We start from the raw sequence: 27,335 nt of genomic DNA, 5'->3' as shown, positions 1-27,335 counted from the left end.
AAGAAATCGGGCAGATAAAAGTGCCTTTATTTTTCCTGGAGTCATGGTACAGCAGAGCCTTTACTGTTCTGCCCCAAGAGAAAATTGTTGCCTGTCCGAAAAGGGAAGGAAGAGGAAACAAGGATAGCTCTACTCAAGTCTTGCATTTCTCTTTTTCTCTCCAGAGTCTATGTATGCATTCTATTTTGAAACATTTCTATTAGAGAAAACAAAAATCCTGATTCTCAGTGTCTTGACTGGGAAAACAAATGTACAATTTGTAATCTGTTAGTTCCGTAAAGTTGAAATCACTGGGGACAGATGTATTTCAGAATTCAGATTTTTTTGCCTTTTTTACCTTTTTAGTACTTGTGCCAGATATTTGCTTTGCAATGCTCTTCATTTAAAAATTTTAACCCCAGTTACTGGACTTTAATATTATTAGTGGTTTTTTACTTGGGGCTTATAATTCTTAAGAGACATCTTTTAGCAAACTCAATTAGCATTTTACTATTGAGCCATGAGTTTTTATACCTTCTAAACAAATACTGGAAGACAACTCAGCATTACTAGAATTTGTAAAACATTAGTATATATGTATATATATAGACACATATATACCTTCAACATGTAATTGAAACCTTGTGTTGCTCTACAATGTTTATATTTACTCTCTACAAGCAGTTGATTTTCAAATTTAGTAACTTTCTTCCAGATAATGTAGCTTGTATATATATGAGTGTGTGTGTTTGTGTGTGTGTGTGAATATATATACACATATATATGAATTTATAAATATATATATCAGTTTATAAATATCCTAAAAGGCTTAGCTAATTTAGGTATAACATATTGAGTGGGTAAAGTAGGAAAAACCAATGATTAATTTAATAGTTATTTACTTAGTTTATCAAAGAATGCATATTGTTTTGGTGAACAGTCAAACATGAGTACTTTTCCCCCAGATTCAGTTACATTAAATAAAAAGTAATTTTTTTTTTTTTACTCTTTTAAGAATTTGTGCAGTTAAGAGTAAAAAATCATGTATGCCTAAGTAAGTAAGTCAGAAAGAGGAAGACAAATACCATATGGTATCACTTATATTTGGAATCTAAAATATGATACAAATAAACTTATTTATGAAACAGAAACAGACTCACAGACATAGAAAACAAATTTATGGTTATCAAAGGGGAAAGGGAGTTGGAGATGGATAAATTAGGAGTTTGGGATTAGCAGATACAAACTACTATATATAAAATAGACAGACAGGACTTCCCAGTGGCACAGTGGTTAAGAAACCACCTGCCAATACAGGGGACACGGGTTCGAGCCCTGGTCTGGGAAGATCCCACATGCCGCGGAGCAACTAAGCCCATGCGCCAAAACTACTGAGCCTACACTCTAGAGCCTGCGAGCCACAACTGCTGAGCCCATGTGCTACAATTACTGAAGCCCACATGCCTAGAGCCCATGCTCCACAACAAGAGAAGCCACTGCAATTAGAAGCCCGTGCACCGCAACGAAGAGTAAGCCCCCATTTGCCACAACTAGAGAAAGCCTACGCGTAGCAACGAAGACCCAATGCAGGCAAAAATACATAAATTTATTAAAAAATTAAAATAGACAACAAGGTCCTACTGTATAGCACAGGGAACTATACTCAGTATCCTGTAATAAACTGTAATGGAAAAGAATTTTAAAAATCATGTATGCAAGAAACTTTTGGGAGCAGTAGTAATTTTATAGCTTAGAAGACAAGAAGGATATGTTCTCATTTACTTAGAGTTTGGGTCCTTGGCTTTCACGTCATTCTAGGTAATTCTAACCACTGAGTGTTTGTGTTTACTAATGAACTTTTAAGCCTTTAAACTGAGATTTGTCTCTGATCTTCAGAGAAGTTCCCAGATGTTCCCTTATCGTAAAAGTTGGTATCTGAGAAACGTTTTCAGGAAATATATCTCCTCCACCAAGTCTTGTAATTTCTTTAAAGTAATTCAACCAAATAATATGGCCTATTAAATTGTTTCATCTTAATTCAGGGACAAAAGAGGAATGCTGCTCTGGAGGTCGCCAGTATATACCAAATATTTTCTTCTTCTTTGCCAAGTGTGCAGTTCATTGTTTGGTCACCTGTGTCTGTCAGTTTAGCACATTTAAGGCAGTTCTCAGCACCCCCATTCTTCTCTAAATCTTACATGGAGGCTTCAAATATTGTCTGGCTCATTATTTCCCAATGAAGGTTAAGCCCTTGACTGTCAGACGGAACCCTTCGCTAATTAGAGCCCTTGCTTTGGCACTGAACGTGTCATGTCTGTGAGCCTTCCCACTGCGATCAGGGGCACGTTGCTCTCTCGCATTAAGTAAGTGTCCAGTGCCCACAGATCTCCAGGAGAACTGCTTGCTATTTTCTACATGACAAATTTTTTAGCTTGCTAAAATTCTAACTCCTCTTTAACAGGCTCTAAGTAGAATTGGATGAAGTATTCCTCAGTTCACTAAGAAGAGTTTGCTTAATACTACCCTGTTTAACCTCTTCAGTTTTGATGAAGTTGAATCCACACTTGAATAATGAAAGTGATACTTTCAAATGTGGAAAAAATAGTAAAATTTCCCACTCTTTAAAAAATAAATGTGTCAGTATATCTGTTACATAGTATTTAACTTCATGTTAGGTTAAAAACCATCTTGGTTCTTTTTGATTTAATTAAAAAGGATAACTCAAGATTGGTTCACACTATTAAAATGGTATCATAAAACTACATTACTTCCTTTGATTCTATCTTTGCTTCAAGAAATATATAATTTATGGTTCGTTTTTCGGTTGATAGGGTTTTACCAGCTGCACGGATAGAAAGATTGAATTGACGGGCAGGTTTCATGCCTTTGAATTGTCAAAGAATGCTTTTGGGAGTAAGTCAGGATTCTTCATTAGTATTCATAGGAGTGCTCCCATGTCTTGTGTTTGATCACTGCTTCTTGCTTCCATTTCCAGCTTTCCTCGGTTAGAGCAGGGAGCTGGCCCGACTGATGCAAGTGTCTTGGTGTTTGATTTCTTTATGGGTTAGCTTTTTGAAGAAAATTCTCTGCATGGATATAGGCCATACTCTTGTATTTGGCTAGTTGATTCATGGGTTAATTTTAGACACAAGACTAGCTCTACAAGCTTAGTGCATTTTTCTTTTTAAAAGAAAGTATGTTATAGAAGTTAAAAAAAATTATAGTTCACTTATTCTTGGGGAGATATATTATGTAAAGTTATTCATGTTTCATGACTGTAATGAATGTATTGAGATCTCATTATACTCTATAAACAAATTAACATTTTAATTTTGGAATTTCTGATATTTTTAGTTTTAGTAGCTGATCCCCTCATATAGGAATTAAGTGAAGGCAGAAAAAGCACATAAAGTTTCAAAGTGAAAAACAAGGTATAATAAGTGTCAGAGTTGTTGAAGGCCAGAGGAAAACAATTTTCTTTCTCACTGAGAAGCTATAGGAAATAGTTTATAGAAAGTTGTAAAATTATTAAAAAAACCGTACTTATTGTTTAACTCAACAACTTTTAAATTTCTTTATATGTGTTGATGTTTCTTTTAAGACTGCTGTAATAAAGATTCAGTGACTTTTTAAAGTATAAAATCAGTTATAATCCATCAGATGGATTAAAACTGTTTTAAAATATTTGCTTCTCTGGGAAAAGGATAAATCATTAGGTTTACATATTGGGCTCTTAGTTTCTGTACTGCTCTCTGTTTACTTCACTAGTATTGGGACTCCCTTACCAAAAATTTATATTTGGTATATATATACATATATACTCTCTTGGGGGGGTATAGCGTGAGAGGAGCTTTTTAAAAGTTTTTTTCTCTTGATTATAAAGAGATAAATATATATATATATTTTTGCGGTACATGGGCCTCTCACTGTTGTGGCCTCTCCCGTTGTAGAGCACAGGCTCTGGACGCACAGGCTCAGCAGCCATGGCTCACGGGCCTAGCCGCTCCGCGGCATGTGGGATCTTCCTGGACCAGGGCACGAACCTGTGTCCCCTGCAACGGCAGGCGGACTCTCAACCACTGCACCACCAGGGAAGCCCAGAGATAAATATTTATTGTACAAATTTTATAAGAAAAAGAAGGGAAGAAACCCCACCAGTAATCCAATACCCCGAGGCAAGCAATAGATATTGGTTTATTTTCAAACTTAGATAGACAATTATTTTTTGTCTTTTATGAATAGTTAACTCATGTTTCTAGCTCATTTAACCATTAGGGTTTTAATAAATCTATTTATATGAGATAAGCATATATACATTTATTTACTTTATATGAGCAAATTCATCTTTTAATTTTCTTCATTGATTTTATGGTGACAAAGCCCATTCTGTGATTTATATTCACTATTATTTTTTTTTGGCTGTTAATAATTAGTTTTTAAATTTTTCATTGCTTTTGATTTATTTTAAATTACACAAATAATATGTGAATATAGTCTTGGAAAAGATTCAGATGTACCCTTGTAAGTTCTCTTTTTTTATCGTTTCCTATGACAGTCTGTCCCCTACTAGATTTTAACCGTGGTTACCAGTTTCATGTGATATTTTCCTTTGCATTAGTGTATGTATTAGGATTTTGAGTGGGGTTTTTTCTGTTGCTCTTGACTAGGGGACAAAACCAAGGACACATCGGACAGCCAGTATCTCATATTCTAAAGAGAGCTGGAGTGAGACAATCCCTCCAGGACTCAAACCAGATCTGCACCTCCTCACCATATACTAGCCCCTTCTTCTAACTGTAGGCTCCTCTGGTTTATATAAGAGAACTCTATGGAGAGAGGAAGGCAGGGCGAGAGAGAGGAAGGTTATAGTTGGCTCCCAAGTGAATTGCTTGTAGAGAATGGGGATTCTGCAAGAACAGTTGGCTTGCAGCTGACTGACTGATTTACTCCCTGTCCTGTTGGAACAGGAGAACTGGGGAGAGACAATGAGCAGAGACAGGAGGCTGCAGGAGTCAGCCTGTATTCCTGTATTTTATAGGAATGGCAGCCATGTGTGAGCATCCTGTGGGACAACTGGACATGAAGCCAGATGAATGGGTTTAAGTACCTTATCAGAAGGTGTTCTCCTGGTTGAGGAGAATGCTGCAGCAAGAGGTGGTGAGGGGACCCACTTTATATACCTATCCTGTACCATGGGGGCAGGGAGTGTGGCCAGAGAGGAGGGGGAGCGGGAAGAAGGTGGAGCCACCCTAGGTCTCCCAGGGTTTGGATCTACCACCTTTAGTGAAGTATCCTCTCTCTCCCCACTGATATTTTTGAAGCTTTATATCAAAATTTTAAATAGACTAATACACTATATAATATCTACATTTCAATATTATTTAAAATATACTATGATCGATATATTTAAAATATGCTATTAATCAGGGGTCCCCAACCCCTAGGCCGTGGACCGGTACCAGTCCACAGCCTGTTAGGAACTGGGCTGCACCGTAAGAGGTGAGTGGCAGGCAAGTGAGCGAAGCTTTACCTGCTGCTCCCCATCGCTCGCATTATTGCCTGAACCACCCCCCGCCACCCTGGTCCGTGGAAAATTGTCTTCCACGAAACCAGTCCCTGGTGCCAAAAAGCTTGGGGACCGCTGCTGTTAATCAATTCTTCATGTTATTTTTAAATTTAGAACAATTTTAACTATACTTTGCCTATTTGTTCTTGCAGATGAATTTAGATTCCAAAACAAAATTCCTCAGGATTCATTTACATTTTGGCCCCTTCTGTATTTGTTTCTCTTCCTCCATAGTAAGAAACTTGACTCCCATTATCATTACTATGTCTTTGTTCAGGATTACTTGCTTGTTCAACCCCCCAGTATGTAACCAGTGTCATTGTTTCCTGTGTGGATGCCTCACACCACAACCTGTGTTCCAACACCCCAGGCCAGGTCTTAGTGTCCAGCACTGAAGGGGCCTGGCCAGAGAGTCTCCTTAACACCCATGCAAGTGCCTTTCTCACAGTGCTCAGACACACCTCACATCACGCCTCCGGCCTATAAGCCCTTCTGTCTGTGTAGGCTCAGACTCCTGCTTCTGACTGTCACCCCTTTTGTCCTCCTCACTGGCTTAGGTACTCTGATACCCACATTGGGTCGCCACTCTTGCATAGATGCCCTCGTCACTCCGCTCAGGCTCAGACCCTCTCCAGGGATGCCCTCCTCAGTCTGCTGGGCTCTGAAACCCCATCCAGGGTGCCACTCCACTCCAAGTGGCCACCCCCTCTCCCAGCTAGAGCTCTGATGCCCTGAGTTCAGTGGATGCTCTCTTCACTCTCTTTGGGCTCTGACTTCACACTGAGCTACCACAATCCATGGACTCCTTCCTTTCTCTGCTGTGCCTCTGATACCGTGTACTTCCTGCAGGGACACCTGTGTCACTCCACTTGGCTTCCGACTTCCTGCCCCAAGTCAACCCCTCACATGAATGCTTTCCTCACCTCACTGACTCTCAGGCTGGGAACCCTCCTACCTGGATACCTTCCTCACCCTGCTTGGGTTTTACACCTTGATGCCAGTCTTGTTCTGCCGCACATGATAATGGTCTGAATTGTTCAGAAAAGAAAGGAAGAAGGTGAAAGGGGAAGGGAAGGAAAGGAAATGTATTTGATTTTTTTTATCTTCCTTTCCTCCAAAAGTATTTATTAAATGCAATTAACAGGCGAATAAGATTCCTGCCTTACAGGGGTTTACTTTCTATAAGTGGGCACAAGCATGTAAAGGTATTATTATCATAGTGCAGTATGCTACCACAGAGCTTTTCCCTAGGATGCTGTAATGGCAGGTTGGAAGGACACCTATTCCAACCTAGCAGAGTTAGCAGAGGCCTTTGGGAGGTGGTGGTGATAAGGGAGTTTCATCTATAAGGGACAGAAGAATCTAAACAGGTGAAGAGGAGGCCAGGGTAGGTTGATGAACCCACACTAACTTTTGTATCAGATTCTTTAGAAATTGAAGTAAGCATCATATTAAAAGTGTTAGGTTTACTAGGAAAACAGAAGTAGATTTATTTAAAAGCCTTTGTTAATGAGAAAAATGTCATTACACGAAGAGTTTGGACTTTCTCTGCCTTTCTGCAAAACAAGGAAATTAGTTTAAAAATGAATTCATGCCTGTTCCCGGATGGCGTGTGGGGCTGGCGGCCGACAGCTGACCCTGCCGCCACCAACATGGAGAGTTTGTACCGAGTCCTGTTCTTAGTGCTCGAATGTCCCATCATAAAGCTGAAGAAGCCGCCCTGGGTGCACATGCTGTTGGCCATGACAGTGTACGCTCTGGTGGTGGTGTCTTACTTCCTCATCACTGGAGGAATCATTTATGATGTTATTGTCAAAACTCCAAGTGTCAGCTCCATGACTGATGAACGTGGGTATCAGAGACCATTAGCTTTCTTGGCCTGCAGAGTAAATGGACAATATATTATGGAAGGACTCACATCCAGCTTCCTGTTTACAATGGGAGGTTTAAGGTTCATAACCCTGGACTGATCCAATGCACCAAACATTCCCAAACTCAATAGATTGCTCCTTCTATTCATTGGATTCATCTGTGTCCTATTGAGTTTTTTCATGGAGTATTCATGAGAATGAAACTGCTGGGCTATCTGATGGTTTAGAATGCCTTTTGAGAAGAAGTCGGTGGATATTGAATTTGCTCCTGTTAATGAAGTTTTCAAGGCTGTACCAGTCCTCTGATATGAAATATGGAAAAGGATGAAAAGCAGCAGAAAAGAAACATCTAGTGAAAACGTAGGAAGCGTATTATAGCTTGGACTAGAATGTCTTCTTGGTATCAAAGTGACAAGCTTATCAGTATTTTTTCCTGCTGTCCTATACTGACATACCAACGATGTTAAGTGGCATTTTCTTCTTTTTTTTATTTCTTAAAGAAAGTATACTTCATTTCTACAACTATAATATTGAGTAAAGTGATTATTTTTTACAAACCCCTTAAAAAAGTGAATTCATGCTGCTTTGAGGGCCTGGAATCTGCCTGAATATGAATTACTACAAACACAAAAAAGAATTTTAAATGAAACCCTAAATATTTGATAATGGGAATGCTTAATTTATTCTTGGAGTAAGCATGACAAACCTCTGAATAAAAGGGAAAGGGAAGTTATTCTTTATATATAGAATGCTTTTCTGTTTCTTTTAAATTTTAAAAAATCAGTATTTTTTAAAAAGAATATTACTGAAGAGAGTTTTCTCCCACTTCGGTGCCCTTGAACTTGCCTCTGTGACCCACACTGTAGGGCCAAGAGGTTTGACCTGGGGAGGACATCATTCAATAGGCATGAGAATCAATGGTTGGGTAAGAGCTTTTTGTCTGATGGGAGGCTTAAAATTGGGACTAGAGATTCTATCCTGTGTGGATTTTTTTGGGATACATGGTTAGTTCTCTTAACTTGACTTTTCTATGTATATGAATTAGGGTGTGTATATTTTTCCTGAAAGAAAACTTATGCTTAAAATAGTTTACTAAAACAAAAATTTAATGAATTATGAAATATTTTTCTAGCCTGAGAAGACATAAATACTTCTAATAATGATTTTGCAAAGCTGAGCATAACTGGTTTATAGAATGTGTTCTGTGTTTGTGTTTATTTTTAGAGTACATTGAAATTGGATGTTCATTGTGGAGCGAAGCAGGAAATTTTGGTGGTCCCAGTCTGTTGGAAAGGCCCAGGTGGTTGAGGCCCAGTTCTGCTGTTCACAAACTATATGATCTTGGGCTAGTTACTTAATATCTCTCAATTTCAGTTTCCTCATGTGTGTGTTGTGAATAGTAATATTGAGAAAAATTATGTCTTTTCCCCATAGCATGTTATGTTGTTTGTAAATTACTAGACTGAATGAGCTGTAGACTTAATCCAGTTTCTCCACAAAAATTTCATGTGCAAATAACCTTTTTTTTAAGGAAATTACTCTTAATGCACCCAGTTCTTTACAATGAGTAATTTTTGGAATTAAGATAATTTTACTCATGCAGAAGATAAAAAATAAAACTTCCTTCAAGCCAACACATTAAAAAAAACAAAACAAAACTGTACTGACTCCTCAGTACTAAGGAATCACAGGAGGAGGTATAATATTTTTATCTCTAATGCAAATGTTGATTACATAGTAAGAAATAACTGTGTTGTTTGTTAATAGATTTGCCTGAGAATGTTGCTTAAATTACATAATATTATCTTTTAACTGCTCCGGCAAATAGTGGCAATGCTCCCTCTTTGTGTACTGAGATTACTTATGTAATATAAGACATTACATTAAAAAGATAACCAGTTGTGAGAAATATGAGTCTATTAAATCAACAGTTATAATACTTTACAAAAAATCTAGTCTAATCATCATATTAAGGGTCAAGGCCACAACACTTTTAGAAAAATGATTTTGAGTTGTAAGAATTTAGGGTTCATTCCTGTTATTTCTTTGGGAAACAGTTTCCTTTTTACAAATAAAGCTGCTTGTCTAGCTACTGAAAAATCTTTTATTTAGACAATTGTCTTTTAAAATATTCCAGGTCGCAATGTATCATTTCAGTTTCCATGGCTGCTTTTATGGTAAGTGTTTCTGCTAAAATGCTTTAGCAAGTGGAAATGCTATCAAACTTTAACATTAAGTAAATCTAGGCATATTTTTAAACAAAACCTCTGCAGATTTAGTTTGATTTTTAAAAAAACAAATGCCTAACTTTTAAAATTAGAGCTTTTTACTAAGAAAGCATGCATTAAACTGCTTTTTTTCTCTTTGAAATTATTTCTTTAGTCTCAAAATACCTGACCAAATTATGTGCTACCCATAAACCTCAGAAAAAAGGTAAACTAATTCAACATTTTAAGAAAGCATGTCCTCCAAAACTGTATAAAAATATAGTAAACCTCCCAGAATACACGATTTAAAAGGATTGTCGCACTTTAAGATTTAGAAAAGTTATCTTCCCTTTATGTATCTCCATAAAGAATTAAAGATGTATAACTATAAAATATTATTTTTGGGGTCACCAGTAATTTTATATTTGTGGGGAGAGGAATTAAATGCATGAAATTATGAGATAGACACATAGATAGATTAGTATTCACCATCGTTAGCTCCTTGTTTAGAGAAAACATTCAATAAATATCTGTTGAATGAATGAGTTTTAATGACAAACTATATTAATTATTGTGATCATATCTAAAGTGTGTTTTGTGAAAGCATAAATAATATAAGTAATATAATTACATCACCTTGATGACCAAAAGACAGATAAGCTCTTCTAAGAACGATGGCTGCCCTGTGCTGTGAAGTTTCTTTTCATAAGACTATACTGTGTTACAGTAATTTAGGTTTTGTGTATTAGTGTGTGTAGTTGTGGGTGTTTATAGGCTTTTCTAAGTTAAAAAAAATGTTTATAATTATGTTTTTCTTCCTGGAATATAAAAATTTGGTGGATAACTTTTAAAATTATTGTGAAATGGGGAAGTTTGGTTGGTAAGTTCCTGTGGAAAAAAAATTTCTTATGCTGCTTTTTTGGAAAGTTCCCAGAAATAGCATTTAAAAAACTTCTTTAGGAAAAACAAGGTGATTATAAGTAAGGAAGTTCTGGGCCAAAGGCCTATGGAATTCCCAGTAGATGAACGATTGTTCGCTTTATGGCTATTTTCTATGGTTTTAAAAAATAATGACAGTTATTTCTCAGCACATTATTTATTTTGCCTGAAATATTTTTTCCTACATTTTTAACTTTTAGTACTTGGGGTGATGCTGAGGTACTGATTTTGAATCACGTTGTTTTAGCTTCTGTGCTTCGTATTTGAGTTGGCAGGTAGGGGTGACTTTGGTGACCTGGCTTTCTATTAACTGTGTCAGTTTCATGCCAAATGTTGACTTCCTTGATTCTGATCCTGTCTTGGCCTCATGACCTCAATTTCTGCCTTAATCGTTTGCCTGACAATTGAGCATTCTTAGGCTATTCTTACTTCAGTTAGCCTGGCGATAGCAGTTCATCAATAAGGGCCCAAATCTCCTGCCTGATATCTAGAAATAAACTTCTTTACCTTGTTATTTGGCCATAATGAATTCTAAAATTGCCCATGTAGAATTTTTTACGTGGGCTCTTTATTTTTCACTTTTCACGTTATAATCCTCAAAGGAATTGACTGACTTTCGGAAATTTCATATATAACTAGCAAATTGTTTTCCAAGTGTTGTTCTGTAGATGTTCCAGAGGAGAAAGTTCCTGGGTCATAAATATTTAAAAAACACCGTACTGTTTTCCTTTTCTCTTAAAAATACATGGTACTCATTAGCTCTACAGTGAAGAGATCTGTTAAAATATTTACTCTAGTATTTATGAGAGACCAAGCGTTGGCTCTTGTTGACAAGCTTTGAAGCCATTTTTCTGTTCCCCAGGAAATCTTGTTCCTTAGGAGTAAGTATGAAGTTTCTGCAGTGTCCATGTTTGAGGTTTGTGCTCCACTAAACTTATATTCTTGGCAAATGTCTTTCCCTCTATTGTTGGAGAGAATTGGATGAGGGCGGGTGGAGTATGTTGGGAGGATGAATTACGTACAAGGGGCTGGGTTAAATGAGTGAAGTAAATGGCTTGTTTTTTTCAGTTTGATTGGTGAGTAGTCCTGGTGTCATTCCTCCAAATAAAAGCCTGGGCAAGCTCCCATGGATAAGGTCAGTGGCAGGTGGCAGAGACACCAAGAAGCAACTATGTTATCTGAGAGTCTCCTTGCTGAGCTGGCCTTGTGCTCGTGAACAGGGACTATAGAGGTGGCTGCATGAGTATGAGCTGAGGAGTATGAAATTGTGAATAGGGTTGATTAGCCAGATTTTCTAAAGCTGGAAGGACACTTTCATTTTATCATTTAGTACATTTATTCTACTACTTTGCCTTCATCTTCCACCTGCTCTTGATAGTGGAGTGGTGATGGATGTGGATCCTTTGAATAACCCAGAAAGTTTCTTGGTAAATCTAGACTCCTGGGATAATTTTTAAAAAATCATTTTAATTATTCTACAATTAAATAGTATAGTTTTTCCAAGTTATTTGACCTTAGAATTTTTTTGTGTGTGCTTAACACCTTTTACATCCCACAGAACCAGTGTATTATGAAGCACATTTTGAAAATTGTTATATTCAAAGTACCTAGATATACTTGGGGCTCATTTTATGGTTTAACTAAAGTATAGGAGATATGTCTTTTGTTTTTTTTTGCGGTACGTGGGCCTCTCACTATTGTGGCCTCTCCCGTTGCGGAGCACAGGCGCCGGACGCGCAGGCTCAGCGGCCATGGCTCACGGGCCCAGCTGCTCCGCGGCACGTGGGATCTTCCCGGACCGGGGCACGAACCCGTGTCCCCTGCATTGGCAGGTGGACTCTCAACCACTGCGCCACCAAGGAAGACCAGGAGATATGTTTTAAAGTGAGCATCATTTCTTTTTTTTAAATAATTTATTGGAGTATAGTTGAGTTACAGTGTTGTGTTAGTTTCAGGTGTACAGCAAAGTGAATCAGTTATATATATATATCTCTCCACTCTTTTTTAGATTCTTTTCCCATATAGGTCATTACAGAGTACTGAGTAGAGTTCCCTGTGCTACACAGTAGGTCCTTATTAGTTATCAGATTTTATATATAGTAGTGTGTATATCTCAATCCCAATCTCCCAGTTTATCCCTCCCCTCCCCATTCTGCCCTTGGTAACCATAAGTTTGTTTTCTATATCTGTGACTCTATTTCTGTTTTGTAAATAAGTTCATTTGTACCATTTTTTTTTAGATTCCACACAGTGATATCATATGATATTTGTCTCTTTCAGTCTGACTTAACTTCACTCAGTTTGACAATCTCTAGGTCCATCCATGTTGCTGCAGATGGCATTATTTCATTCCTTTTTATGGCTGCGTAATACATTTTTGCTTACTATTAATACCTGGGTAGAAATTCATGAAATCGATTAGTAGTATCAATATATTGAGTTTGTAGTCATTGAATTAGTTGCCTGTTATTGCTCTAACAAATTGCCACAGATTTGGTGAGCTTAAAACAGCACAAAGTTATTATCTTATAGTTTTGGAAGTCAGAAGTCCTAAAATCAAGGTGTCAGCAGGGCTGCATTCTTTCTGGAAGTTTTGGGGAAGAATTCATTTTCTTGCCTTTTTCAGTGTCTAGAGGTCACCTGCATTCCTTGGCCTGTGTCCCCTTCCTTATATCACTCCAGCCTCTCAATCTCTCGATTGCTCTTCCTCTGTCCGAATCTGCCCCTCCTGCCCCCTCTTATGAGGACCCTTGTGATTATATAAACCAATCCAGATAATGCAGAATAATTTCACCACCTCAAGTTCCTTAATCACATCTGCAAAGTACCTTTTGATGTGTAACATTCATAGGTTTCTGGGATTAGGACATGGACATTTTTGGAGGGCCATTATTCTGTCTACCACAGACATATAGTTCCATGAAATATAAAACTACTAGTCTTTGATTTAAAGTATCTAATGGTAAATCATTTCATCATTGGGAACCAAACAGTCTTTCTTACAAATTTTTTTAAGGAGCATCAACTGCTAAAAATTGCACATGGGAATATTGTTATAGAATATGTTTACTGGGTGTCCTTTGTCTTAACTAGGTATACTTATTTAATTTTGCTGGTATCATGACATCTTCCCCCTAAATATGGCAGTAGAAGTCTCTGAAATATAAGAACATTCTCTCTCCCCTCAATAGCCTGAGTAATAGTGTTCTCATTTACAAGCAAATATAAGGAAACTGTTACAAACCCTAGCAGGAGGAATATATTAGATAAAAGCTAAGTTTTTTCTGAGAACATGATTGTTGCTGTTAATCTTACAGATATGAAATAATATAATTCACCTCTTTCTACTGACTGCTAGGATGCTTACAGCAAGTTTATGGCCCACACTTAGCACTGATGTCTTTATTTTTTTTTCTTACAATTTTTTAAATTTTTTTCCTAGTTTCCTCATTTATTATTTTTTTTAAATCTCAATATACTGTATATATCTTTATGCCTTACCTCAAATCTTTTTTGGAATTAAGCCACGTATATACAAATAAGAAAACATTTCTTGTTAGTACTTTGGAATAGTGTTTTCTGAGGAAGCATGTAGAAACTTTATCCTTATAAGTTTCCTAATTAGTTAGAATGCCATCAGTTTGAGTTCCTCTTAGAGAGGATTTAAATATCTATTAGCATTTACCCTGATTCCTCTTACTCTCTTACTGTCAAGAATAAGGGAAATATGAAAAAATTTATTTTGCTCTTGGGTTATATTTTAAAGGAAGAGAAGAACTTCTGTAGGATCACTGAAGTCCAGTGACTCTTATTTGACTCAAAATATTCAGATTCACTAATGAAAAAAGACACAAATGAATTTATTTACAAAACAGAAACAGACTTACAGACATAGAAAACAAACTTATGGTTACCAAAGGGCAAGAGGGAAGGCATAAATTAGGAATTTGGGATTAATAGATACACACTACTATATATAAAATAGATAAACAACAAGGACCTACTGTATGGCAAAGGAAACTATATTCAATATCTTATAATATATAATGGAAAAATAATCTGAAAGAGAATATATATATGTAAACGGAATCACTTTGCTGTATACCTGAAACACTGTAAATCAACTATACTTCAATAAAAAAGAAATTAATTAAAAAATCCAGGTTCACTGTATTTGAATTAGAGCACCCAAATGAAGAAATTCCAATGTCTTCTAAGAAAGAGTTCGCAGAATATGAAAAAAAATGGTAGAAAGGGAGTTCTGATGGCAACTATCTATTCCTTTTCAATTAATTTTTGATACATTGCAAATAAATACTATAATATTCATGTAAAATTTCTCTCATCTTTAAAACTTTTCTCCGGTGCCAAAGAGTCCAAAACTCTTGAGGAAGGAAGCATATTACTTCCCTTGCCCTCCTCCCAGTTTTCTGTTTAAATCCTGCTGCTGTCAAGTTTGAGTGGAAAATGATTCTGTTGCCAGTTGGCAACTTACATGACTCTTGGCCAAGAAAGCTATTTAAGCAAATTTGAAATCTGCTTAGATTTTCAAAGCTGTGTGTGTGGTGTAACACCAGTGCTCCTGGAAAACACTGGGAGGCAAGCCATCCTCTCTGACATGCTCTCAAATATGACATAAGTTCCATGTCATGGATACCAGCATAACAGAAGAGCCCAGAGGAGAGTCTCAGCTCCATCTTGTGAGCTTCTTGCCATAAACCTGAGGGGTACTATTACTACTATTATTAGTACATATTAACTGAGACTAGGGACTTCCCTGGTGGCACAGTGGTTAAGAATCCACCTGCCACTGCAGGGTAAACAAGTTCGAGCCCTGGGCCGGGAAGATCCCACATGCCGCAGAGCAACTAGGCCCGTGAGCCACAACTACTGAGCCTGCGCTCTAGAGCCCATGAGCCACAACTCCTGAGCCTGCGTGCCACAACTATTGAAGCCTGTGCACCTAGAGCCCATGCTCCGCAACAAGAGAATGAGAAGCCTGCGCACTGCAACGAAGAGTAGCCCCTGCTCGTCGCAACTAGAGAAAGCCCGCGCGCAGCAAGGAAGACCCAACGCAGCCAAAAATAAATAAAATAAAATAAAATAAATTTATTAAAAAAAAAAAAGAGCACTAACTCTAGTGTTAGGAATTGTGCTAAGCTTTTAAGCGCCTTTTTCGTTTAATCCTCACAACAGCCCTCTGAGGGAGTTACTGTTACCATCCCTGCTTTAATGGATAGAGAAGCTTGACTTAAGTTAAGTCTTTTGCCCAAGATCACATGGTTTTTCAGAATGGTGATTAAAACATTTGTGTGTTTGAATTTAAAGCCCACAGTGTTAACCTTTATGCTGTGTACTCTATATAAGAGTTTGTGTATATACAGGGATCCAGACTGTATTGTTGCTAAGACTTAGCTCATATTTTGAAAATATGTAAAAGTAATATAAAAGTAATGTGTAGGGGATTTCCCTGGTGGCCTAGTGCTTAGGATTCTGGGCTTTCACTGCCGTGGCCCGGGTTCAGTCCCTGGTCGGGGAACTGAGACCTCGCAAGACATACAGTGTGGCCAAAAGAAAAAAAAAAAAAGAAAAGGAAAAGAAAAGACAAAAAGTAATATGTAGGGCTTATCTCTTTAACTTAAAAAAAACCCTGGCATTTAATATTGTTTTTCCATCTGCTATAAACTAGAGATTGCCTTTACATTCTGAAAAGAAATATAACTCTAATATTACCTTGAGATTTATGTGGCATCAGTGGTGCATAGCATTAGGGGAAAAAAGAATAACTTTAAATCATTTTGATGGGAAGCAGCATAACAGGCAGATATAATGATGCTAGGAATGAGGAAATTGATCTTATACTCTGGTTCAAATTTGGCTCATATTATGACTTTGGAGACCTACTCAGCGTTTTAATAGTTTTGGTGTCTTTTCCTTGAAATGAAGATACACATAAACATAACATTATGATTAAGTGTAGAAGATTTGAATTGTCTTTCTGAAGTAGGTTGGTCAACAGCTAAATTCTAGGCTCATAATATCTAAGTAACCCATGTATGTCCATGGATGGGGAAAAGATACTCCTTCTCAGAAAGGGAGGAGGGAAGCCCAGTCCTGCCCATATTATCTACAAGTCCTCAGCGTATGCTTCCTTCATGCCTGACTTGGCCCTCATTCTGATTTGGGATCCAGGTTTGGGTTTGGTTTACATTTTGGTTCTTTTTCCAATTCATTCAGCCAACTTGGCTATATGCTTAGACTGTGTTTGCTATACTACTTACCCTTGCCCATCACTCTGATTTTGGACTTTAACCCCTTTGATGGACTTAACTGCACATGCCATTTCAAGTGCATGTCAGGCATTCCAGCTCTTGTTGTGGTGAGCTACTCTTAACCAAGGCTAAGTGCTTGTCTGAGTCAAGTGCTAAGTGGCTAAAAAGTCACTATAAGGAAAATATTTTAAAATATTATTTAAGATTCAAAAATCTTTATATTTAATTGTAGAATGATACTTATTTACATAATTATTTTTTTTAAGAATTTGAACCTGCTGATTTTCTCCTTTACTCCTATTGTCTTTCTACCCCTCCTTCCTTCCTTCCTTCTTTCCTTCCTTCTAGAAATTTCAGGAAAGTTTGAATTAGAAGAGTATTTTAATAGTTCCACATATCATAGTGTTTAGAGCAGTGTTTATATTAAAATTTTTTATTAAAATTTTTTTGAAGGCTTACTATGGGAAAATGTGAGAGATATCTCAATAATGGATACTCCAAAACTTCTTTCATTATTGAGGTTCGATCAAAACTATAAATGTTTAAAAGAAAAATCCTAGTTTGCTTTATTTTATTCTTACATTTTTATACTTATAAATATTTATAACTATCTAAGAATTCACAGGGTATATTTATTTTATAATTGCTTAACTATGTTAAGAACATTGAAACTGCATTTGAAAGCATTAATTTAAAGAAAGGTTGAGGGTAAAAGTGGAAAATACTGATAAACCTGCCAACTCTTTTATACTGTTTCAGTCAAAGTGTATTTTTTTACAAGTTTGACATATATCATGTATTTTTTGTTTATGAATCCTTTAAAAATTACCATATTAATGACTAGAACATTTCATTAAGTTGGTCTAACCTCAGTTATTTAACTATTCTTCGATTGTAAAATATCTTTTATTCATTAAATCATTTATATAAAAATATTAGTTGTTTATTAAGTGCCATGGTTATCAGGCAGCAACTCTGAGAATAAGGTAAAAATAGTTTCTTGCCTGCTTTGAGTTTATAAGTAATTTAATACACAGTGAAAAGTATTATGACAGGGAAAGTTCAGTGTTTTGTGGCTTCCACAGAAGAGGGGCAGAGTCTAAATGATACGGGCAGGGAAGGAGAAGAGAGGGTTATAAAACATCACAGAGCAAGTGTTCTTTTAAACTGAGACCCCAAATGTGAACAGGACTTAGCTACAACAAGTGGATGGGAAAGTGCTCCTGGCAGAGGCAAGAGCGTTTTGATGACTCCAGGCTAAGAGAGAACATGACATGTTCAGATACTGAAGAAAAATCTCACAGGACTGGAGGATGAAGGATAAGAGAAAAATTTGAGCATTGGGAAAAACCAAGAAAGAGAAATAATAGGATCCAGGAAATATTGTCCCCAAACTGAAAAAATAAGGGAATTCCCTTGACTCTGTAGCAGGACAAGGGAGAAACTCAGCCGTATTGAAGCAGGAAAGCAGAAAGTTCTGGAGTGGATGTCTCCAGAAGAAAACTAAACTGTATGTAACAAACCAAAGAATTGAAAGGAAGGCAAGATAAATGTGAGGATATAATGAAGGTTTGTAATCGCCCAAACCCTTTTTTAAGAAAAATGAAAAGTATTCAGAAACTCTAGGAAAAAAACCCAAAAGCTGAAAAAGTATACCATACTTAATAATGAAGCTAATCAAAATATGGCTTGATTTTAAGCATTTGATATAATAAAAGAAAAGAAAATCTATTCTACTGTGATGCTAGAAATACTTTCCTTTGAGAGTCCCAGAGGTAGTTAACATTGGACCTATTGAATAGCTACCAAAGTAACCGGTGGAAGAGCTAAGAATAACAATATATTGATAGTTATCAGTGTATGGGACACAGGAGGGGAGAAGCTTTGTGTAAGTGAGCACAAGGCTTTCATAGCAGAGAGTCAGTAAATGGCACCTCAGATTGTAAGTAAAGAAAAGAGAGATGCAGATATTATTTAGAATTGTGGGATTAGCTACCAGAAGAACCCATACAGAAACAGTTAACAGAATTTGCCTATGGACTCTGGAAAGGAGGAGGGGCAGAATGGGAGATTCTCAGGTTTCTTTATAAGCATAGGATTTGATTTTTTCTTTTTACTATTTTCATGTATTACTTTATCATAACTAAACTTTTTTCAGATATGATGGTCTTTATTATCCTCTGTTTCTGGAATCTTTATTTCTCGCTCATCTACGTTGAGAACTTCAGAGTTGTCTGACCATTTTCCCTCCCTTGCCTCAACTTCAAATCATTTACCAAATTCCATTATATTTACTTCTAGGCTAAGTACTGTTTTGACCTCAGCTAACACATCTTAAAAGCAAGACCTGAAAGAATCAAGTTGCTTTCAAGAAAGTTAACTACACTCAGAACAAAGCTCAAGGAGATTTCTAGGCATGCAAAAATACCAAGCACCCAACAAGGCAAAATTCACATATGGAATGGACCTATAATGAGAAGTAAAATCAATCAACTGAAACGAATACAGAACTGATATAGATGCTATAACTAGCAGGACATTAAAATCATTATTGTCACTGCATTTCATATGTTCAAAAAGTTAAGTAGATGGAAGGTATAGGAAAGATCCAAATGGAACTTATAGAGATAAAAACAGTAATGTGTGAGATGCAGTGGATGGTATATTAATTAGGGTTTTCAAGAGAAACAGAATCAATAGGCTGTGTGTGTGTGTGTGTGTGTGTGTGTGTGTGTATGTGTGTGTATTTATTTTAAGGTGCTGGCTCATGTGTTTGTGGGGGCTGGCAAGTCTGAAATCATCAGGGCTGGCTGCCAGGCTAGACATTTCAGTAGGAGTTGATGTTAAAGGCAGAATGGAGACAGAATTCCTTCTTCCTTCCCACTTGGTGGACCTCAGTTTTTTTCTCTTAAGGTTTTCAATTGATGGGATGAGATCCACGTACATTATGGAGGGTAATCTGCTTTACCCAGAGTCTAATGATAAATAAATGTCAATCACATCTAAAAAATATCTTCACAACGTATCCAGACTGGTGTTTCACCAAACAACTGGGCACCATAGCCTAGCAAAATTGACACATAAAATTAACCATCACAGAAGGGATTAACAACAAATTAGATGTTTCAGAAGAAAAATATTAGTGAACTTGAAGACATGGCAGTTGAAATGATTAAAACAGAACATAGAGAAATTAGAAAATATTAGTGAACTTGAAGACATGGCAGTTGAAATGATTAAAACAGAACATAGAGAAATTAGAGAGTAAATAAAATAAACAGATCATCAGTGAGCTGTGGGGCAAGTTCAATCAGCCTAAATACCTGTAATTAAGAATCCAATGGACATTTTTCAGTTCTTATTGAGTTGGCCTTTTAGCAGCATTTGACTATGTTGACGATTTACACCTTTTCAAAATACTTCATTTTCTTGGCACCACATTCTGTTGGTTTTCCTTCTATCTGGTTTCTTATTCTTTGTCTCCTTTTTCCTTCCTTCTGCCTTTTCCTTTCTTAAATGTTCTTTCTTAGGTTCCTTTCTCTTCTACCTCTGTATACTCTTCCTGTGTGACCTCACCCATTTCAGTGGCTTTGGTTACTATCTCCATGCTTACTCCAAAATCATTAACTTCAATCCAGAACCCTCCTGAGTATTTGACCCAAATATTGATTACCTGCTAGATCTTCCCTATAGGTACTAAACCCAGCATAATCATAACTGAGTTCAGCCTCTTTCCTTAACTCCCAGCCTGCTCCACTCCTGCATTTCCTGTCTTACTGAATGTGTCAACTCCTCTGGCCAAGCCAGAAATCTAGACATCATCATGGACTCCTTTGAATCCTTCACTTTCCTTCACTCACAAAGATCTAATTCTACCTCTTAAATATTTTCTTGAATATGCATATTCCTTTATTGCCATTGCTACCAGTTTAGGCTAGAGAGCTGTTATCTCTCTCCCAGTTTATACTCAAAATATCCTAAGTGGTTTTCTGTCTCTAGGTTTCCCAGTTCCAATCAGTTTGCTATATAGTGAAATGAAAATCTGACTAGGTCATTCTTCTTAAAATTCTTTAGTGGCTCCTACTTCTCTTAGGCCAAAGTCCAAACTCCTTGGCATTCATTACAAACACCTGTCACCATCTGTCATTCATCTTTCACCACCCCTTTCCCATGCTATGCTCTATGTTACAACAATATAGAACTTAACATACAGCTACTAAATTGAATTTAAATGTGCACATAGGCTTCTGGGTCTACCGAAAGCAGTTTTAAAAATGACTTTTCTTTGCACATTCCTTTGATTGTTTCATCGGATTCTCCAAAAAAGAATCTCACAGAGGCTGATTTGGTGTGGTGGGGTCACTCCATGCTCCAGTTTCTTTATATATCTAAACATTTTCTGCATCCTTTTGACCCATGGAGAGTAAGGGAGCGACTACAGTGGGCTAGGGCCACAGCTTGCAATTGAAGCAACTGACATAGGATTAATCTCCAAGATTTATAAGCAGCTCAATAACAAAAAAACAAACAACCCAATCCAAAAATGGGCAGAAGACCTAAATAGACATTTCTCCAAAGAAGATATACAGACTGCCAACAAACACATGAAAGAATGCTCAACATCATTAATCATTAGAGAAATGCAAATCAAAACTACAATGAGATATCATCTCACACCAGTCAGAATGGCCATCATCAAAAAATCTAGAAACAATAAATGCTGGAGAGGGTGTGGAAGAAAGGGAACGCTCTTGCACTGCTGGTGGGAATGTGAATTGGTACAGTCACTATGGAGAACAGTATGAAGGTTCCTTAAAAAACTACAAATAGAACTACCATATGACCCAGCAATCCCACTACTGGGCATATACCCTGAGAAAACCAAAATTCGAAAAGAGTTATGTACCAAAATGTTCATTGCAGCTCTATTTACAATAGCCCAGAGATGGAAACAACCTAAGTATCTATCATCTGATGAATGGATAAAGAAGATGTGGCACATATATACAATGGAATATTGCTCAGCCATAAAAAGAATCGAAAGTGAGCTATTTGTAATGAGGTAGATAGACCTAGAGTCTGTCATACAGAGTGAAGTAAGTCAGAAAGAGAAAGACAAATACTGTATGCTAACACATATATATGGAATTTAAGAAAAAAAATGTCATGAAGAACCTAGGGGTAAGACAGGAATAAAGACACAGACCTACTAGACAGCGGACTTAAGGATATGGGGAGGGGGAAGGGTAAGCTGTGACAAAGCGAGAGAGAAGCATGGACATATATACACTACCAAACGTAAGGTAGATAGCTAGTGGGAAGCAGCTGCATAGCACCGGGAAGCTCGGTGCTTTGTGACCGCCTGGAGGGGTGGGATAGGGAGGATGGGAGTGAGGGAGACGCAATAGGGAAGAGATATGGGAACATATGTATATGTATAACTGATTCACTTTGTTATAAAGCAGAAACTAACACACCATTATAAAGCAATTATACTCCAATAAAGATGTAAAAAAAAAAATTTCCAAAATACACAATTATTAAAATGTAGGCTTTCAAAATTGAGTTTTGGGTTTCCCTGGTGGCGCAGTGGTTAAGAATCCGCCTGCCAATGCAGGGGACATGGGTTCGAACCCTGATCCAGGAAGATTCCACATGCCACAGAGCAACTAAACCCGTGCACCACAGCTACTGAGCATGCGCTCTGGAGCCTGCAAGCCACAACTGTTGAGCCCGTGTGCTGCAGCTACTGAAGCTGGCACGCCTAGAGCCCATGTTCCGCAACAAGAGAAGCCACTACAACGAGAAGCCCACACATTGCAACGAAGAGTAGCCCTTGCTTGCCGCAACTAGGGAAAGCCTGCACGCAGCAACAAAGACCCAGCGCAGCCAAAAATAAATAAACTAAAAAAACAAAAAAGACCCTGTCTTAAAAAAAAAATTGACAGTTTCCCATATATGAATATCTTAGAGAGTTTCCTGAAACTGTTCAAAAATTATCCCAAAGCCAGATTTAGAATTTTTGGTTAGGTAGGCTTATGTCTAGGTGCTGGTATACTATTATTTTATCACTGAAAAACCACAGATATCTTTTGGAAAAATTAGAATAGCATTCACTAAGGAGTTTGTTGATATATATCAAGCACATTTCTTTTTCAAGTATTTTATTCATAATGTAATTTCTTAAGAATGAGATGCTTATTCTGGAGAGCTTTTGTCTTAGAGTGGATTGCCTGAAAATAGGATCTGAGATGGAGAGTTGCATGTGCAAGATTTACTGAGGAGTGCTATTGGAAGTGAGGAAGGCAGGCATGGGCAGGAGAAGCTTATTTGCAATGTGGTTGCAATTGAGGCCTGATAGGATCCAATGGGGGCTAGAGCTGGAGTGTCCTTGAACTGCATTGGCCCTTCAGATTTGTTGCAAACTGATACAAGGGGCTTGACCTTTATACGTTAATGTCATGGCCCTCACTGCTGGGCTCCTTATGGGAGAGGGCTTGAACTTGAGTGAGACAGTTCCCTGTGTCCAAGGGCTGTGAGTGTCAGCAGGGGACATTATAGCTGGGCCTGATCCTGAAGTGGGATCTGCATGGACTGTCACAGTATCCACTGTAGTTTGTCTCTTGCATATTTCTTAGTTGAAACAATTATTTTAAGTCATGTCATCAAGCCTTGTTCCTGATCTAATAACCATTGCCTCACAAAGAAAAAAATGTGAATTTGAGGGATGGGAAGGTGGTGGTGGGAACAACAAAGGAAATAATCATACTTCTGAGATATATTTCACACAAATATATTTTATAATTAAAAAGGAAGGCAGTTCCCAAAGGTGTAAAAAGTGGCAAGCCAATTTGTTTCCATATGTAATGTTTTTCTACAAGGCATAGCCCTTGCTTAAGTATGCACATCTAAGCCCAAAGAATTGTGTTGATATATTCATACCACTCTTTGATGATCTCACACATAACAGCCATAGTTATTTGTTTTTCACATACTGTGTCTGAGTATTTGCATACTTATTTTTAGAATCATGGGGACACCCAAAGCCAACATTTGAATGAGCTTCCAAATTATCTTCCAAATGTTATCAAAATACTTTCACTAACATAGTGTTGAGTTTTTCAGCATGTTCCATTTTCTTGATAAATCCGTCATAATGTCATCAAAACTCGAAATCCATCATAATGTCATCAAAACTCAAAATCTAATTATTTTATCACTGAAGAACCACAGATATCTTTTGGAAAAATTAGAATAGCATTCACTAAGGAGTTTGTTGATATATATCAACAAACTTTATTTTGAATCGATTCCTCATTGCCTATCCATAAATGGCCATATCAAGAACAATTGATCTCTTTTACTCATCTTAGAGATACTTATCTTAGAGAAACTTTTATCCATGCTTTTTGTCCACTCACTGGACAAATATCAAGTGTGTACCTTTTATGAGTACTTAATGAAGTGTGCTGGTCAAAGGTGACATGTCCCAGGCTCTGTCTTTCTGGAACTTATCATCTGTGAGGAGGTTTGTAATCTTCTACTCCAAGGACTCTGACATTCATTCACCTGTAACTTGTTGGTGTCCTTTGTAGACTCCTTACTCTTGCCCTCAATGAATCTTATAAGAATATTCACATTTTTCTTAAAGTTAGGAGCGAGCTCTAGGGTTTACTATGTTTTGAGGTTTGCCCAATAACATATATGGGACCAGAACCCAAGATTCCTAATTCTAATTTTCATGATTCCTGCCCCTGCTTGGGTTTTCCATAAAAACTGACTACCTCCAGTATTCCTGAGAGGTATTATCAAGAGAGATCATGAATTCAGGGCCTATTGGTCAGATCCTACTCACAGATATATTTTGTTTGGCCTACATATTGTCTTAACATTTTGGAGTTAATTGTGTGCACAGATGGATGAAGCTGTAGCTATTGCTCTCTTGAGGTGGAGTTTATACTCTTCTTTTGTCCATGGTCCTCACCATCATCAATCTACCTTGCTCACTTGACAGAGAGCCTGATTCTGTTTTCTTATATTTTCTAGCTTCACTTATTTATGAAGCCATCCTTGGAGTCTGTTAGCAACTGGTCTCATGACCCTGATATATCTCTGATGCAAAATTATTAGAAATCTGGCTTTTTATTTTTTTTAATGTATTTCAGTTTTATTTTTATTAAATGGAAGACATTGGGTCAGGTTTTATTTTTGTTATTATTTTTTTTAATTTTGGGGTCAGGTTTTTTGAGGTATAATTTACATACTGTAAAATTCGCCCTTTAAATCACTGTTTTATGAGTTTTGATAAATGCATACAATTGTAAAACAACCACCATAATCAAGAAATCGAACAGTTCCATCACATCAAAATATTCTCTCATGACCCTTTTTTTTTTAAGCTAATCCCTCCCTGTATGATGAGACCCTGGTAATCACTGATCTATTTTTTTCCCCTATAATTTTGTATTTTCCAGATTTCATATAAATAGAATCATATGGAACCTTTTGAGCTTACTGAGTTTCACTTTTTTCACTTAGCATAATGCATTTGAGATTCATCCATGCTGTTGTATCACTAGTTTTGTTTTTTCTCAGTACTTAGTGGCATTCAATTATGTGGATACACCACTTTGCTCATACATTTACCAGGTGATAAACATTTGGATTGTTTCCACGTTTTGGTGTTTTGAATAAAGTTACTATAAATGTTCATATATAGCTTTTGTGTGCACTTAGGTAGAAATCTGGCTTTTTAAATTGAAGTATTTTCCTCATTTCAAATATAATAATATATGTTCTTTATAAAAAATAAAGTGAAAAATTGCTTGCAAGTTACTTATAATCCCAACTAAATTATTTTGGCATCCAAGGCTCACATATGTAATATAATCAGAGAAGATTATAAAATATTGTTTCTATCAGCTAGATCTCTTATATTGCAAGTAACAGAAAACTTAAACAATGAAGAATGCTTAATGGTTCATGTCACCAAAAAATCCAGAAGTAGGACAGGTTTCACATAAGCCTCAATCTGGTTTGCTCATCTGTAAAAAGAAAAGAGATAGTACCTATATTAGTTTCCTGGGGCTGCTATCATATATTACCACAAACTTGGTGCCTTAAAACAACAGGAATTTGTTCTCTCACAATTCTGGAAACCAGAAGTCTGAAATCAGTAACTCGGAAGAATCCATTCCTCGCCTCTTCTAGCTTCTAGTGGCTGCTGGCATTTTTTGGCTTGTGGCCAATCTCTGCCTCTGTCTTCATATTGCCTTTTCTTCTCTGTGTGTCAAATCTCCCTCTGCCTCTCTCTTATAAGGACACTTGTGACTGTATGTGGGCCCACCCAGATAATCCAGGATCATCTCCCTCTCTAGGGACCCTTAATCTAATCACATCTGCAAAGACCCTTTTTCCTTAAAACATTTACAGGTCCCGTGGATTAGGTCCTGATATCTGGGCTCCATTATTCAGTCCACTACAATAACTTACTCATTATTATGAAGATTAATTAATACATGTAAGTGTTTAGAAATGTGCTATTAAATATTGAGTACAGTCACTGTTTTATAATCATTCTTTTTTGGCCATAAAACTGCTGCATGGCTTACTATGGTGGTATAGACAGATTCTTAACACCCTTGGCAACAAGGTCCTCCACAGGCCCAGCTGGCATAGATACAGCAGGAGTGAACAAAGGTTCACCTTATTTAGTAGCATGCATGTAAGTCTGTTGCCAACCATTCTCCTTAATTTATGGATATTTATTCTCCACAGAATTTGTCACTTCATACTTTGTAGTTCAATTTTTAACCGTTTAACATTTATGAATATTGGTACTGAGTGTTATGGGGGAAGGCCTGACATTTACCTGTGCTAATATTTATATTGATTTTATATTTATTCAATTGATTTAAGATGTATTTATTTTGGAATACCATACTATTCATTTATGTAGCTGCTAAATCTTAGGTGGATTATTGATTACATGGGATATAGTATATATTTAGTTTTCTAGGGTTATACATCATTTAGTCATGTCTATAGTATTTGAGTAGTGAAGTAAATAATTGAGTGTTTATGATGCAATGCTAAGTTTTCTCCACTTGGTGGCTACAGTGATTAAAGTTCTGATAAATTTTATTTTGAGAACTTTATTTTAAATTAAGATTTAATTATGAGAACTATGTTGTACTTCTTTACTGTTTATTCCTGTTAATTTTTTCCTGAACATATTATTGCTATTGGTGTTAGCAGCTTATATCACATTCTTGGAACCACATTTTAGGGAACTTTTTGGAATTTTGGCTTTTTAAATATTAGAATAGTGTTTTTTTCCCCCATGTAGTTTGACAGTTGAATCAAATTAAATTGCTGAAAGTAGCTAATTTATAGTTTTGCTTTTGAATAATTTATGAATTTTCAAATTTAATTTTGTGAGCAAAAAAATATTCTACCTAATATTTTAACTTGGGAAGTATATGAAAACATTATTTGAGTG

The 27,335-nt window shown here is 36.8% G+C and overlaps 1 pseudogene; it reads left to right on the top strand.

Moving 5' to 3' along the window:
- The first annotated feature begins 7,191 nt into the window (after nucleotides 1-7,191).
- LOC132422436 (oligosaccharyltransferase complex subunit OSTC-like) lies at nucleotides 7,192-7,643 on the top strand (annotated as a pseudogene).
- Nucleotides 7,644-27,335: the final 19,692 nt, after the last annotated feature.

The sequence above is a fragment of the Delphinus delphis genome, chromosome 3 (genome assembly GCF_949987515.2).
Source record: "Delphinus delphis chromosome 3, mDelDel1.2, whole genome shotgun sequence".
NCBI lineage: Eukaryota > Metazoa > Chordata > Mammalia > Artiodactyla > Delphinidae > Delphinus > Delphinus delphis.
The sequence above is the reverse complement of the archived record's forward strand: the minus strand, read 5'-3'. Positions and strand labels throughout refer to the sequence as shown.